This window comes from Hordeum vulgare, chromosome 2H (assembly GCF_904849725.1).
Source record: "Hordeum vulgare subsp. vulgare chromosome 2H, MorexV3_pseudomolecules_assembly, whole genome shotgun sequence".
Lineage (NCBI taxonomy): Eukaryota > Viridiplantae > Streptophyta > Magnoliopsida > Poales > Poaceae > Hordeum > Hordeum vulgare.
The window spans coordinates 655,322,711-655,340,764 of NC_058519.1; positions in this window are offsets into that span (position 1 = coordinate 655,322,711).

Sequence of the window (18,054 nt, forward strand, 5' to 3'; positions counted from 1 at the left end):
TATACCCAAGTCAATTCATAATTGGAAGTTCAAAGTCCCATTAAGAATAAAGGTTTTCATGTGTTTTGTCCACAAAGAAGTTATTCTAACGAAGGACAATTTGGCAAAACGTAATTGGGCAGGTAGTCAAAGATGCGTCTTTTGTCATAACAACGAGACTATCAAGCACCTCTTTCTGGAATGTACGATGGCTAAGATAATGTGGCGCTCTCTCCATATAGCCTTTAACATCAACCCTCCTAACCGTATACACACGTTATTCAGGGATGTGGTTAAAAGGGGTTGGCACAACCACTGCAAAGCATATACGATTGGGAGTATGTGCATTACTTTGGGCTACATGGAACTGCAGGAATGATTTGATGTTTAATAGACAAAGTTCTATTAACTTTTTACAGGTTATCTACATGACTACTACCATGATCCGTATGTGGTCCTTACTCACGCCTGCGGAAGCCAGCGAGCCTTTGGTTGCCCGTTAGGAGATGGTATCTCGGGGTATCTTCAACCGGTTTGAATGACAGTCCAGTAACAGGATAGGTGGTTAGCCATCTAGGCCTATTTTCAGCCGGTTGTGGCGTGTAAGGCGCTATGTATCTTCATTTTTTGGGTTATATTTGTACTTTGTTGTGGACATGTTTTGGGATTTCTTTAATAAATGATTGTATGCATCTATTGATGCAGAGGCCGGGGTCATTCCTCCTTTTCTAAAAAAAACTAGTCTTAGATATGGGGAGTTAAAACACTTTATATTATCGAGTTTTGTAGATATGAGTGATGACTTCGGATGGCTTGATCGATGTATGTTTTTGTTAGACATCTGTTGAATAATAATAAAAATAGATGTATGCATCGATTGATGCATAGGTCGGGAGTTTTAACCTCCTTTAAAAAAACAGGATGCAACAGCTAGTAGGACCATCAGTAATGCAAGTAACCAGGTGTCAAAAACACACGCCATGCGGCTTCAGTGGTACGGCTAGAGTGACCGAGAATATATGAGTAATTTAGCAACAACTTTAATTCGAAACAACAGCTAGTACATAAGACAAGATGAACATAATATATATATAGAGAGCGGACGTTTGGAGCTCGGCCTCCATGGAGGCCGAAATTTTTGAATAATTCAAAATTCAAACTTTTCGGTTTCAAAAAAATCTGAGAAAAAATATGGAAGTAAAGAAGGATGTTATGCGTATGTGTGCAAAAATTTAGGATGAAATACCTTAAAATACGATCTACACAAAAAAGACAAATTCATGACATGAAATGATGAATAGTATCATGTGTAAAAAAGCCTTAGATTTGTCTTTTTTGCGCAGCCCTCATTTCAATGTATTTTTTTCTGAAAATTTACACACATGTGTGTTACACCTTCACTTATCCCTGTATTTTTTTTCAGAATTTTTTGAAATGTAAAAATATGAACTTTCATGAAATTTGAGTTTCAAATTTAAAGGGCTCCAGTGAGCTCGGCCTCCAAAAGCAATATCCGATATATATAGTCCCTCCTTCCCGAATTACCTGTCGCGGAAATGGATACAATTATACATGATTATTTGACCAGCGAAAGGTGTGGCTCGTTCACTACAATAAAATGTTTGTGTGATAAAACAAGTATTTGAAAAGGCACGTTCGTATATTTTTGAAAAAATGCTTTATATTATATGTAACATAACATGTCGTCGTGTATTTAAAAATGTTCATGTGCATAAAAATATATAATGTAAATAAAAATGACATGTGCAATTATTTAATAATTTTCATGTGTATAGGAAAACGAAAATAAAGAGACAAACCAAAAGCAAACAGAAAAGTAAAACAGAAAATAGTTTTTTTTACTGTAAATCTGTAGCTTCATATTCACGCCTCTTTACTTTAGCTTCATTCTCAGAGGTGAACTATGTGTAGCTATATGCCATAGAAAATGCAAGACGGTGTTTGTTAGTGATAGAGTCCAGAGTTTTTTTCACTCAAAATCTGTAGCTTCACATTGCTTGACGAGCTAGATGCTTGGCCATTCCTTGACTCTCTTTCTGCACAATTCATGACCACTTTGTTTGCTGACTTCACTGATAACTTTTCCTTATTGTGAAAGTGCCAAGCAATGAAGTCGCTATTGTGATTCTGAATGGGAATTTGCATTATTATCTCAGCATATTCGGCATTGAAGGTCTGCTTCATCAGTTGAGCATCCCAAGAGTTTGTTATTGATTAAATTATACTCCCTCTGTATCTAAATAATTATAGTTAGTGAGAACTAGTCTTATGTTCCTTCCATCCCCGACTCTCGAAATCATGCCCTTCCTTACAAGCTGAGCTCGTTTTAAAATGCTCCACCATTGAGAAGAATTCCACTTTTTGGTGTTGAGTCGACTATGCTGTTCCCTTGGTGGTATATTGCTGTCAGTAATCTTGCACACACTGAAGAAGTGTTTTGGAGGAGCCATGCTTGGTTTGTTCAATTTAAGTTATCGTTCACTGCCGTACAAGACTTCCTGAGTCAAATGATGTGTAAATTGGTTGAAGACCAAATAGCTGCACTATTCAACTTGTAACAAGAAAGTGGCCTTTTTAAGTACATAGAGATTGTTCATTGTCTAACTGTCATATTGAGCAGAGATAAGGAGGAGCTTTATCGCAGAGATTACTACACCGCCGCAGTTTACCTGTGGTAGCATTTCTGTATCAGTTAAATTACAATCAGATTGTATGCTTTCAGCAGATAGCATGCAAGGACTTCCCTCCCTCGCGCCATCTATGTGTTGACTTGCCAATCAGCACTACTTCCCACGTGAAGCATTGTAGCATGGTAAGTAACAATCATCCTCTTTAAAGGAGGTGAAACCCCGGCCTCTGCATCAAAATGCATGCACATCGTGGATGTTTGGGGTTCAGGGCTTCTATAGTTAGTTAAATGCTCTGCCCTTGTTTCTATGTGTCATGCTCTCAACAGCAAGCGAGTAGGTCAGGCGACCGCTTCAAAAAAAGACATTTCATTGAATTGATATATTTGAGATGATACAACCGCATCGAAAAAATGTCGGCTTCTGCATAGCAAGACGCACACAGGCGATCGCTGCTGGCCTTGTGCTGCAGCTGCATGCCATTGTATTTTGTTGTTTGGAGACATACTTATCTTCCTTTCTGATCTAGGAGTAGTCTCCAAGAACCAAACTGACTGCCTAATCAATATTGCATGTTCGGCATTGAACACTCTCTGTGCATGTTAGGATCAGACTTTGATCACTCGTCAGTCAATAAGAAAGGGAGATGCATTCATTGTCTCTCAAGGTGGTGAGGTTTGCCGGCCATGGTGACCGGAGAGCGTCATGGCCTGTGAGATTGAAATAGATTAGATTGAAACGGGACAACCTCCAGAGGTGCCGCCGATCACTTTATAAAGGGGTTCTCTAGGGCACAAGGTTACATAAGTTGTTACAACAAGAAAATCAGGGGATACTAACTACCTATACAACATCTGAAGTTTAACATCCCCCCTCAATCTAAACTTCTAGTGAGAAGATTAAGATTGTATCTATTTGAGATGAAAGGTGTCTCAGCTAGCGGTTTGGTGAATATGTCAGCGATTTGTTCCTTGGATGAGATGAATCGAACATCAAGAGCCTTGGTTGCCACTCTTTCACGACCAAAATGAAAATCTACCTCAATGTGTTTTGTCCCGGCGTGAAAAACTGGGTTAGCAGATAGATAGGTCGCTCCTAGGTTATCACATCACAGAACTGTAGGTCGTGACATAAAGACTCCAAGTTCTTCAAAAACAGATTGTATCCACATCACTTCAGCGGTGCCATTAGCTAGCGCCTTGTACTCAGATACAGTGCTCGATCGCGAGACAGTAGCTTGCTTCCTGGAGCTCCATGACACAAGGTTGGGTCCAAGGAACACTGCAAAGCCGCATGTGGACCGCCAATCATCGCTGCATCCGGCCCAATCTGTATCTGAGAAGCAACTCAACAACAAGGAGGGGGACTTCCGTATCGACAGACACAGTTCACTTGTATATTTTAAGTACGGCAGAATGCGTTTTGCAGCTGAGAAGTGGACAGTGGTTGGAGAATGCAGGAATTGACATACTCTATTTACTGCAAAGGAGATATCCGGTCTCGTGAGAGTCAAGTATTGCAGAGCTCCAACCATACTCTCATATTTGGTGCTATCATCGTGTCCAAGAGATGATCCGGTGTCTTTGGAGAGTTTCTTGCTCGATGCAGAAAGTTGCCAATGTATTTCTGCTGTGACAGAAGAATGCCCCCTCGCGACGAGGTTACCTGAACCCCAAGAAAATAGTGTAGCAGACCAAGGTCTTTGAGTGCAAACGAGGATTGAAGATCAGCTAGGAGCTTGGTGGTAGCCGAAGGAGAGGAGCTGGCTACAAAGACATCATCGACATGCACTTCATGTCCAGCAGGTCATCCAAATTGGGAGGGAACAAATCATTCCGCTCGGATGGGTATCCCGCCTGGTGACCCGGGCGACCCGGGCGTACCGAAAAGTTCGGGCCTCACCAGAGGCATCACCAGAGCGGATGCCGGGGATCTCAGGCCGCTCGGTGGACGGAATGCTCTCGCCGGTGATAGGTCGGCGGAGGATCAGCGGATTCAGTTCTCGCCCACGGAGCTTTCCCCACAGTGTTCTGTGTGGAAGGTCGTTTTTTCAGAGATTGATGGATTGTTGCAGCATGCAGGTAAGGTCGTTTTTCATCAGATTTCTCGATGGCTTACTCTCCGAGATGAGGAGGATGATATCCTTGTCGGCAAGTATCTCCTACAGGGAGATCAGATATCTGCAGGTACGCATTTAGAGTTAGATGGTTTCTCTGTCTGTGTTGTGTCTTTTGTCGCGAAGGGGGGTTCGTTAGAGGAATGTTTCCAGGTTGTTGATGTTTCGTCCGATGAGGATCAGTATATTGAGCCGAAGTCTGTCCCAGTTCCGGTTGGAGGGAAGTTCTGGGCGTCGGTAGAAGTGCCGGACTTCGATGAGGAGGCTCTGTCTTCGTCACACGAGGGTGTCCGGCTGGTTCATGGTTTTCGATCGGAGGCGTCGATGGTGTTGACACCGGAAGTTCGTTCCCCGGCGAGTCTGTCACCATCGCTGGTGACCTCGAAGGAGCGCAGACTTCAGCGTGATCTTATCCTGCCGAGGAAGAAGATAGATGCAGCACCAAGGAAACCCTGGATTGGTCCAATGCCTAAGGTAAACTTACCTCCCCTTTCCTTATCGGACTTTTTCAAGCCTGATTGCTGGGTCTCGAGGAACCAGATTACCAAGAAGGAGCGTCGCTCTGCTCGTCCATCAGGGCCGGTGTTGATCGTGTCGCCTGTCCGGGTTTCTAGGGTAGCTTTTTTGAACGCAGCGTTGGCTGCTGATGGGCTGGATGGATTGTCGCAAGTGGACCCTAAAATAGCTGGGTATATGGCCCAGCCTGAGAATCCTCTCGCTTGCCTATCCTCTCCCGGTGTTCTGGAGGCTGACTTAGCGATCACCGAAACGTTGATCCCTAGGGTTCATTGTCACAAGGGATTCCCTCGGTTAGGTCTGGGGCGGGCAACTCGAGTACCTCCGCCCAAGCCTTTGGCGATCATGGCTGGGAGAGGTGCGCCTTCTGCTAGGCCTGAGCTGCCCAAGGGACCGAAGTTGCAGGGCACGCAACCCGGCAGGGCTGGGGTTCGTCCCCAGGCCAACTCATCGAAGCAAGCTAGGAGTATGCCGGCTTCGGGGGAGGGCACGCTTCTTGGCAGAGCGCCAGGTCAGGGTGCCACCTCGTCGTCGTTGGCTGGGGAGGTCACGCATCCTGGTAGGCCTTTTGGACAGGGGAATCAACTTCCTGCCCATCTGTCGAAACAGCCGGAGGCAGTGGAGCCAGTGGGTGAGGATGTGAATCGTCTGCAGCCACGAGGTCGGTGGGGTGACGACGGTGTTAACGCTTATGGTCAGGGCCAGCACCGAGGGTCGTCTTCCTCCGGTGGCGGGCGTGGCTATGCTTGGTAGGGGATAGGTGGTAATGGAGCTGGGTTCTCGGGGCCTCCGGGTAAGTTTACGCCCGGTATTGCTGGCCCGACGCATCCCAAGAGAGGTGGTTACCGACAAAATTGGGGTGGACGTGGCGGCGGCCGGAAAACAAGACCTCCTCTTCCACCGTCGGACTCACATGCGCAGCGTGACCAGGTTGGTGTGCAGGTGCATGGGCAGCCGGTGGCTACTTCTGTTGAGCAGCCTGAGTCTAAGGGGGTTGTGGACTCGGTGGTGGTTGTGGCGGACAAGGGTAATTCTCAGGTGAAACTGGATGGGGGTGACCGGCCGTCTAAGTGGGCACGCAAGAAGGAGAATATGATTTGTTACCGTTGTGGAGAGAATGGCCACTTTGTGTCTGAATGTGCGATGGAGCTTTGTGAGTTCTGTCTCAAACCAGTGCATGGGTCTACTCAGTGTCCTTTGACGGTTGGACCGATGCCTGTGGTGGCTATCTATGGGGTTTGTTGTCAGGATCTTATGTTCTTTGAGTCCCCATCTGTGACGTCTACCGTTCGTACGCCAGATGTGGACCTTACGGCTACTGTGACTGTTGCTAGCGGGGCTATGACTGCTGACCAGGTGGTGCAGCAATTGCGTGAGCTGGTTTCTTCATCTTTCCATTGGGATCCTGTTGCCATTGCTGACAACGTGTTCAAGGTGGTGTTTCCTTCCAAGGAAGACTTGGCAAGGTTGCTCAAGTTTGGTATGTGCAGAGTGCCAAGCACGTCCTGCATCTTAGAGTTTGATTCCTGGAAGACTGAAGAGCCTCAGGGGGTCCCTCTTCATCAGATTTGGGTTTGTGTTTCGGGCGCTCCAACTAAGGCGGTCAATGACTTTCAAGTTGCTTGGAGTCTTGGGTCTTTGATCGGCAAGACGGAGAAGGTCGACATGGTGTTCTCTCGAGCCAAAGGTGTAGTGCGGTTGCTAGTCAATGTTATTGATATCGAGCCCGTGCCAGATGAAGTGGTATGGGCACATGAGGGTATGAGATATACCCTTCGCATTGAGATCGAGAGTCCACCTATGTTTGAAGGGGTGTCGGATCCTGATGTCAATATGTTTGATGGGGATGATGAGTCGGCCTCGAAGGAATCTGACAAGGTGGATCCAAAGATCAAGCCGTCTTTGGCTCCTGAGCCTTATAGCACTGCCTCGGCTGGGGGAGGGGCTGCTATGGTTCCTATGCAGCAGCTCCGGTTCGGCTCGGTGGTGCCTCCTTCGGCACCAGCTAGGATGGCTGCTGGGTCGATGGGGTCAGGCCGATTTGGGCAGCGAGGTATGGTCCTCTCAATTCCAGGTAAGCAGCCCGCCAGTGCGGCGTTACAACCTTCTTCTCCTGCTGTCGGTCTACCTGTGGTATCCTTGGATCAGTTTCTGGCGCAGGCTAGAGAGGAAGCTGTTCGGCCACGGTCCCATGCTGATGTGGTCGAGGAGGGGGTTGTTGTACCTGATGTTGTTGTTGAGGTGGATGTTGCGGTTCCGGCGACAGAGGTGCTGGGTGATGGGAGTAGCAATCTTGATTTGCCCCCGGTCACTGTTGAGGAGGTTATAGCTTTTGGCGGTATACCGAATCCGATGACACATGACAGGAGGTCCAGTCAGCGTATTCAGGATCAGCCGGACGCGGATGACCTGCAGTTGGGGCGAGCGGTGCGAGCTGCAAAACTGAGGGAAGCGGAATGTGTGACAGGTATGTCTTCTAATACCGAAAATTCCATTCTTCATTTTTCGCCGCAAGAAATTATTGTTAAGGCTACTTCGGTCGGAGTGTCTTTAGGCAATTCATAGGCTCAAGTTTCAAAATCTATTAATGATCTACTAGACTTAGAGGTAGATAGGGCCCTTGATATTGTTCGGAATTTAGCTGATGTGAAACCTATGACTGACTCTGAGACTAATGATCTAGGGGGCCCCAATTCTCTTTGTGATAACTTGATCCCCATAGATGAGCCGGACGTTGGAGAGGATTCTGTTCTAGATTATGGCTCTGTAGCCGAGTTTGCTAGTCAAACCGAATCCCAGATTCCTGGTTATATGGACCAGGGATTAGGGGAGAAACCTAAACGGACTTGGAAACAGAAAGTATATCCGGTTTCTGCGGTCCGTAGGAGCGCTCGTTTTAAGATTGTTAAAAAAATTTATGACGAAAGATGAGAGGCATCTTTTGGAATAGCAGAGGTCTACGTGACTTGGCAAAAACTAGATTCCTTTCAGAAGCAACTTTGGAGCATCAGCTTGATTTTATTGCAATTATGGAGACAGGGCGAGATAATTTCACCTCTAAGTTTTTAAGTTCTTTATCTGCGGGGGTTGATTTCGATTGGCACTGTCTCCCTCCGAGAGGAAGATATGGTGGGATTTTGCTTGGATTCCGATGTGACACTTTTCAAGTTAGAGAAGTGGTGTTCGGTGACTTTGCGGTTAAACTTAGAATTTCATCCAAAGGTGATGGTTTCTAGTGGGCCCTTGTAGCGGTGTATGGGGCTGCTCAACCGGAACTTAAATCTGAATTTCTTGCTGATCTTGTGCGGATCTGCGATGAGAAATTGCCACTTCTGATTGGGGGTGATTTCAATATTATTAGGCGGGCTGATGAAAAGAACAATGATAATTTTGATGGCAGATGGCCATTTTTGTTCAATACTATAATAGAGAGCCTGGACCTAAGGGAGATAGAACTCTCGGGTCGGAAATTCACATGGGCAAATTCCCGACCTAACCAAACTTTTGAAAAGTTAGATAGGGTTCTAACTAGTATTGATTGGGAACAGAAGTTTCCTTTAGTAACGGTGCGTGCGCTTCAAAGAGTGATCTCTGACCACACGCCACTTTTGCTAGACTCGGGTAATGCTATGCATATGGGTAATAAAGATGGGTTCTCCTTTGAGTCAAGCTGGTTCTTAAGGGAGGGCTTCATGGAGATGGTTGCCAGGGAATGGAATAGAAACTTGGGTGGGTCATCCAATGTAGATCGCTGGCAAAATAAAATCATACATCTTAGACAATACCTTCGTGGTTGGGCTAAGAATGTATCCGGAATCTATAAGGATGAGCAGGAGAGGCTTCTCAAACTTATAGATGAACTTGATCGTAAGGCTGAGAACATTTTGCTGGATGGGAATGAGCGGATTTTGAAGTTTGAGGTTGAACAAAGACTTCGAGTACTTCTTAGAGAGAAGGAAATGAAGTGGGCCACCAGAGCTAAAGTTCGAGCAATAGTTCTAGGGGATAATAACACTAAATTTTTCCACTTGATTGCAAATGGCAAGCACAGGAAAAAGAGGATCCTACAGCTTGAGCAGGATGAGGGTACTGTTGGGAAACGTCGCATGGGAAACAAAAATTTTCCTACGCGCACGAAGACCTATCATGGTGATGTCCATCTACGAGAGGGGATGTGTGATCTACGTACCCTTGTATACCGTACAGCAGAAGCGTTAGTGAACGCGGTTGATGTAGTGGAACGTCCTCACGTCCCTCGATCCGCCCCGCGAACCGTCCCGCGATCAGTCCCACGATATAGTGCCGAACGGACGGCACCTCCGCGTTCAGCACACGTACAGCTCGACGATGATCTCGGCCTTCTTGATCCAGCAAGAGAGACGGAGAGGTAGATGAGTTCTCCGGTAGCGTGACGGCGCTCCGGAGGTTGGTGGTGATCTCGTCTCAGCAGGGCTCCGCCCGAGCTCCGCAGAAACGCGATCTAGAGGTAAAACCATGGAGATACGTGGTCGGGCTGCCGTGGTAAAGTTGTGTCAAATTAGCCCTAAAACCTCCGTATATATAGGGGGAGGAGGGGGAAGCCTTGCCTTGGGGTCCAAGGACTCCCAAGGGGTCGGCCGAACCTAAGGGGGGAACCCTCCCCTTCCAAACCGAGTCCAACTAGGTTTGGAAGGAGGAGTCCTTCCCCCTTTTCCCACCTCCTCTTTTTTTTCTCTTTGATTTTTCTTCCTATGGCGCATAGGGCTCTCTTGGGCTGTCCCACCAGCCCACTAAGGGCTGGTGCGCCACCCCCAATGCCTATGGGCTTCCCCGGGGTGGGTTGCCCCCCCCCCCACCGGTGAACTCCCGGAACCCATTCGTCATTCCCGGTACATTCCCGGTAACTCCGAAAACCTTCCGGTAATCAAACGAGGTCATCCTATATATCAATCTTCGTTTCCGGACCATTCCGGAAACCCTCGTGATGTCCGTGATCTCATCCGAGACTCCGAACAACATTCGGTAACCAACCATATAACTCAAATACGCATAAAACAACGTCGAACCTTAAGTGTGCAGACCCTGCGGGTTCGAGAACTATGTAGACATGACCCGAGAGACTCCTCGGTCAATATCCAATAGCGGGACCTGGATGCCCATATTGGATCCTACATATTCTACGAAGATCTTATCGTTTGAACCTCAGTGCCAAGGATTCATATAATCCCGTATGTCATTCCCTTTGTCCTTCGGTATGTTACTTGCCCGAGATTCGATCGTCAGTATCCGCATACCTATTTCAATCTCGTTTACCGGCAAGTCTCTTTACTCGTTCCGTAATACAAGATCCCACAACTTACACTAAGTCACATTGCTTGCAAGGCTTGTGTGTGATGTTGTATTACCGAGTGGGCCCCGAGATACCTCTCCGTCACACGGAGTGACAAATCCCAGTCTCGATCCATACTAACTCAACGAACACCTTCGGAGATACCTGTAGAGCATCTTTATAGTCACCCAGTTACGTTGCGACGTTTGATACACATAAAGCATTCCTCCGGTGTCTGTGAGTTATATGATCTCATGGTCATAGGAACAAATACTTGACACGCAGAAAACAGTAGCAACAAAATGACACGATCAACATGCTACGTCTATTAGTTTGGGTCTATTCCATCTCATGATTTTCCTAATGATGTGATCCCGTTATCAAGTGACAACACTTGCCTATGGCCAGGAAACCTTGACCATCTTCGATCAACGAGCTAGTCAACTAGAGGCTTACTAGGGACAGTGTTTTGTCTATGTATCCACACAAGTATTGTGTTTCCAATCAATACAATTATAGCATGGATAATAAACGATTATCATGAACTAAGAAATATAATAATAACTAATTTATTATTGCCTCTAGGGCATATTTCCAACAGTATCCCACTTTCACTAGAGTCAATAATCTAGTTCACATCACCATGTGATTCCAACGAATCCAACACCCATATAGTTATGGGGTCTAATCACGTCTTGCTCCTGAGAGAGGTTTTAGTCAACGGTTCTGAAACTTTCAGATCCGTGCGTTCTTTACAAATCTTTATGTCATCTTATAGATGCTGCCACTACGTGCTATTCAGAAATGCTCCAAATATCTACTCTACTATACGAATCCGTTTCACTACTCATAGTTATTCGGATTAGTGTCAAAGCTTCCATCGACGTAACCCTTTACGACGAACTCTTTAACCACCTCCATAATCGAGAAAAATTCCTTAGTCCATTTAGTTACTAAGGATAACTTTGACCGCTGATCAGTGATTTAATCCTGGATCACTCTGCGTACCTCTTAACAGACTTGCTGTAAGGCACACATCCGGTGCGGTACTCAGCATGGCATACTTTAGAGTCTACGGCTAAGGCATAGAAGACGACCTTCGTCTATTCTCTTTATTCTGCCATGGTCGGGCTTTGAGTCTTACTCAAATTCACACCTTACCACGCAACCAAGAACTCCTTCTTTGCTGATTTATTTAGAACTCCTTAAAAACTTGTCAAGGCATGCATCTTATTGAAACTTTCATTAAGCGCTTTTGATCTATCTCCATGGATCTTTGATGCTCAACGTTCAAGTAGCGCAATCCAGGTACTCCTTCGAAAACTCCTTTCAAACAACCTTATATGCTTTACAGAAATTCTACATTACTTCTGATCAACAATATGTCTACCACATATACTTATCAGAAATTCTATAGTGCTCCCACTCACTTCTTTGGAAATACAAGTTTCTCATAAACCTTGTACAAACCCAAAATCTTTGATCATCTCATCAAAGTATATATTCCAACTCCGAGATGCTTGCACCAGTCCATTGAAGGATCACTGGAGCTTGCATACTTGCTAGTATCTTTAGGATCGACAAAACCTTCTGGTTGTATCACATACAATGTTTGCTCAAGGAAACCGTTGAGAAAACAATGTTTTGACATCCTACGTGCAATATTTCATAAATAATGCATCAACAACTAACATAATTCTAACAGACCTTTAGCATCGCTACGAGTGAGAAAGTCTCATCATAGTAAAGTGTTTGATCTTGTCGAAAACATCTTTGCGACAAGTCGAGCTTTTCTTAATAGTGACTTATCACCATCATCGTCTGTCTTCCTTTTAAAGATCCATCTTTACTCAATAGTCCTATGACCATCAAGTAGTTCTTCCAAAGTCTACACTTTGTTTTCATACATGGATCCTCTCTCGGATTTCATGGCCTCCAGCCATTTGTCGGAATCCAGGCCCACCATTGCTTTCTTCATAACTCGTAAGTTCATTGTTGCTCAACAACATGACCTCCAAGACAGGGTTACCGTACCACTCTGCAGTAGTACGCGACCTTGTCAACCTACGAGGCTTGTAGTAACTTGATCCGATGCTCGATGATCACCATCATCAGCTTCCACTTCAATTGGTGTAGGCGCCACAGGAACAACTTCCTGCGCCCTGCTACACACTGGTTGAAGTGATGGTTCAATAACCTCATCAAGTTCTACCACCCTCCCACTCAATTCTTTCGAGAGAATCCTTTCCTCGAGAAAGGATCCGTTTCTAGAAACTAACACTTTGCTTTCGGATCTGAGATAGGAGATGTACCCAACTGTTTTAGATATCCTATGAAGATGCATTTATCCGCTTTGGGTTCGAGCTTATCAGACTGAAACTTTTTCACATAAGTGTCGAAGCCCCAAACTTTCAAGAAATGACAGTTTAGATTTCTCTAAACCTCAGTCTATACTGTGTCATCTCAATGGAAATACGCGGTGCCCTATTTAAAGTGAATGCGGTTGTCTCTAATGCATAACCCATAAACGATAGTGGTAATTCGATAAGAGACATCATAGCATGCACCATACCAAATAGTGTGTGGCTATGACGTTCAGACACATCATCACACTATGATGTTCTAGGTGGCATGAACTGCGAAACAATTTCCACATTGTCTTAACTGCGTACCAAAACTCGTAACTCAGATATTCATTTCTATGATCATATCGTAGACAGTTTATCCTCTTGTTACGACAAACTTCACTCCGAAATAGAATTGAACTTTTCAATATTTCAGACTTGTGATTCATTAAGTAAATACTCTTGTATCTGCTCAAATCGTCATTGAAGTAAGAACATAATGATATCCACTGCGTGCCTCAGCACCCATTGGACTGCATATATCAAAATGTATCACTTCCACCAAGTTACTATCTTGTTTCATCTCAATGAAAACAAGGCCTTGCTCATGTGGTATGATTTGCATGTCACTAGTGATTCAAAATCAAGTGAGTATAAAGATCCATCAGCATGGAGCCTCTTCATGCAATTTATACTAACATGACTCAAGCGGCAGTGCCACAAGTAAGTGGTACTATCATCATTACCTCGTGTCTTTTGGCACCAATATCATGAACATGTGTAACACTACGATCGAGATTCAATAAACCATTGAAGGTGATTATTCAAGCAAATAGAGTAACCATTATTCTCTTTAAATGAATAATCGTATTGCAATAAACACGATCCAATCATGTTCATGCTTAACGCATGCACCAAATAAAAATTATTTAGGTTTAACACCAATCCCGATGGTAGAGGGAGCGTGCGACGTTTGATCATATCAACCTTGGAAACACTTCCAACACGTATCGTCACCTCGCCTTTAGCTAGTCTCTGTTTACGTTGTAGCTATCATTTCGTGTTACTAATCACTTAGCAACCGAACCGGTATCTAATACCCTCATGCTACTAGGAGTACTAGTAAAGTACACATCAACATGATGCATATCAAATATACTTCTTTCGACTTTTGCCAGCCTTCTTATCTACCAAGTATCTAGAGTTGCTCCGCCTCAATGACTGTTCCCCTCATTACAGAAGCACTTAGTCTCGGGTTTGGGTTTAATCTTGGGTCTCTTCATTAGTGCATCAACTGTTTTGCCGTTTCACGAAGTATCCCTTCTAGCCCTTGCCTTTCTTGAAACTTAGTGGTTTTACTAACCATCAACTATTGATGCTCCTTCTTGATTTCTACTCCCGCGGTGTCAAACATCGCGAATCACTCAAAGATCATTGTATCTATCCTTGATATGTTATAGTTCATCACGAAGCTCTCACAGCTTGGTGGCAGTGACTTTGGAGAACCATCACTATCTCATCTGGAAGATTAACTCCCACTTGATTCAAGTGATTGTCGTACTCAGACAATCTGAGCACACGCTCAACGATTGAGCTTTTCTCCTTTACTTTGTGGACAAAGAATCTTGTTGGAGGTCTCGTACCTCTTAACAAGGGCACAAGCATGAAATCACAATTTCATCTTAGAACATCACTTATGTTCCGTGACGTTTTAAAACATTTTCGGCGCCTTGCTTCTAAGCCATTAAGTATTTTGCACTGAACTATCGTGTAGTCATCAGAAACGTGTATGTCGGATGTTCACAGCATCCACAGACGACGCTCGAGGTGCAGCACACCGAGTGGTGCATTAAGGACATAAGCCTTCTGCACAGCAACGAGGACAATCCTCGATTTTACAGACTTAGTCTGCAAAGTTTGCAACTATCAACTTTCAACTAAATTTTCTCTAGGAACATATAAAAATAGTAGAGCTATAGCGCATGCTACATCGTAATTCGCAAAGACCATTAGACTATGTTCATGATAATTAGTTCAATTAATCATATTACTTAAGAACTCCCACTCAAAAAGTACATCTCTCTAGTCATTTGAGTGGTACATGATCCAAATCCACTATCTCAAGTCCGATCATCACGTGAGTCGAGAATAGTTTCAGTGGTAAGCATCTCTATGCTAATCATATCAACTATATGATTCATGCTCGACCTTTCGGTCTCATGTGTTCCGAGGCCATGTCTGCACATGCTAGGCTCGTCAAGCTTAACCCGAGTGTTCCGCGTGTGCAACTGTTTTGCACCCGTTGTATGTGAACGTTGAGTCTATCACACCCGATCATCACGTGGTGTCTCGAAACGAAGAACTGTCGCAACGGTGCACAGTCGGGGAGAACACAATTTTGTCTTGAAATTTTAGTGAGAGATCACCTCATAATGCTACCGTCGTTCTAAGCAAGATAAGGTGCATAAAGGATTAACATCACATGCAATTCATAAGTGACATGATATGGCCATCATCATGTGCGTCTTGATCTCCATCACCAAAGCACCAGCACGATCTTCTTGTCACCAGCGTCACACCATGATCTCCATCAACGTGTCGCCATCGGGGTTGTTGTGCTACTCATGCTATTACTACTAAAGTTACGTCCTAGCAATATAGTAAACGCATCTGCAAGCACAAACGTTAGTTTAAAGACAACCCTATGGCTCCTGCCGGTTGTTGTACCATCGACGTGCAAGTCGATATTAACTATTACAACATGATCATCTCATACATCCAATATGTCACATCACATCGTTGGCCATATCACATCACAAGCATACCCTGCAAAAACAAGTTAGACGTCCTCTAATTTTGTTGTTGCATGTTTACGTGGTGACCATGGGCATCTAGTAGGATCGCATCTTACTTACGCAAACACCACAACGGAGATATATGAGTTGCTCTTTAACCTCATCCAAGGACCTCCTCGGTCAAATCCGATTCAACTAAAGTTGGAGAAACTGACACCCGCCAGTCATCTTTGAGCAACGGAGTTACTCGTAGCGATGAAACCAGTCTCTCGTAAGCGTACGAGTAATGTCGGTCCGAGCTGGTTCGATCCAACAATACCGCGGAATCAAGAAAAGACTAAGGAGGGCAGCAAATCGCACATCACCGCCCACAAAAACTTTTGTGTTCTACTCGAGAAGACATCTACGCATGAACCTAGCTCTGATACCACTGTTGGGGACGTCGCATGGGAAACAAAAAATTTCCTACGCGCACGAAGACCTATCATGGTGATGTCCATCTACGAGAGGGGATGTGTGATCTACGTACCCTTGTAGACCGTACAGCAGAAGCGTTAGTGAACGCAGTTGATGTAGTGGAACGTCCTCGCGTCCCTCGATCCGCCCCGCGAACCGTCCCACGATCAGTCCGACGATCTAGTGCCGAACGGACGGCACCTCCGCGTTCAGCACACGTACAGCTCGACGATGATCTCGGCCGTCTTGATCCAGCAAGAGAGACGGAGAGGTAGATGAGTTCTCCGGCAGCGTTACGGCGCTCCGGAGGTTGGTGGTGATCTCGTCTCAGCAGGGCTCCGCCCGAGCTCCGCAGAAACGCGATCTAGAGGTAAAACCATGGAGATACGTGGTCGGGCTGCCGTGGTAAAGTTGTGTCAAATTAGCCCTAAAACCTCCGTATATATAGGGGGAGGAGGGGGAAGCCTTGCCTTGGGGTCCAAGGACTCCCAAGGGTTCGGCCGAACCTAAGGGGGGAACCCTCCCCTTCAAAACCGAGTCCAACTAGGTTTGGAAGGAGGAGTCCTTCCCCCTTTTCCCACCTCCTCTTTTTTTTCTCTTTGATTTTTCTTCCTATGGCGCATAGGGCTCTCTTGGGCTGTCCCACCAGCCCACTAAGGGCTGCTGCGCCACCCCCAATGCCTATGGGCTTCCCCGGGGTGGGTTGCCCCCCCCCGGTGAACTCCCGAAACCCATTTGTCATTCCCGGTACATTCCCGGTAACTCCGAAAACCTTCCGGTAATCAAACGAGGTCATCCTATATATCAATCTTCGTTTCTGGACCATTCCGGAAACCCTCGTGATGTCCGTGATCTCATCCGAGACTCCGAACAACATTCGGTAACCAACCATATAACTCAAATACGCATAAAACAACGTTGAACCTTAAGTGTGCAGACCCTGCGGGTTCGAGAACTATGTAGACATGACCCGAGAGACTCCTCGGTCAATATCCAATAGCGGGACCTAGATGCCCATATTGGATCCTACATATTCTACGAAGATCTTATCGTTTGAACCTCAGTGCCAAGGATTCATATAATCCCGTATGTCATTCCCTTTGTCCTTCGGTATGTTACTTTCCCGAGATTCGATCGTCAGTATCCGCATACCTATTTCAATCTCGTTTACCGGCAAGTCTCTTTACTCGTTCCGTAATATAAGATCCCGCAACTTACACTAAGTCACATTGCTTGCAAGGCTTGTGTGTGATGTTGTATTACCGAGTGTGCCCCGAGATACCTCTCCGTCACATGGAGTGACAAATCCCAGTCTCGATCCATACTAACTCAACGAACACCTTCGGAGATACCTGTAGAGCATCTTTATAGTCACCCAGTTACGTTGCGACGTTTGATACACACAAAGCATTCCTCCGGTGTCCGTGAGTTATATGATCTCATGGTCATAGGAACAAATACTTGACACGCAGAAAACAGTAGCAACAAAATGACACGATCAACATGCTACGTCTATTAGTTTGGGTCTATTCCATCTCATGATTCTCCTAATGATGTGATCCCGTTATCAAGTGACAACACTTGCCTATGGCCAGGAAACCTTGACCATCTTTGATCAACGAGCTAGTCAACTAGAGGCTTACTAGGGACAGTGTTTTGTCTATGTATCCACACAAGTATTGTGTTTCCAATCAATACAATTATAGCATGGATAATAAACGATTATCATGAACTAAGAAATATAATAATAACTAATTTATTATTGCCTCTAGGGCATATTTCCAACAGTCTCCCACTTGCACTAGAGTCAATAATCTAGTTCACATCACCATGTGATTCCAACGAATCCAACACCCATATAGTTATGGGGTCTGATCACGTCTTGCTCGTG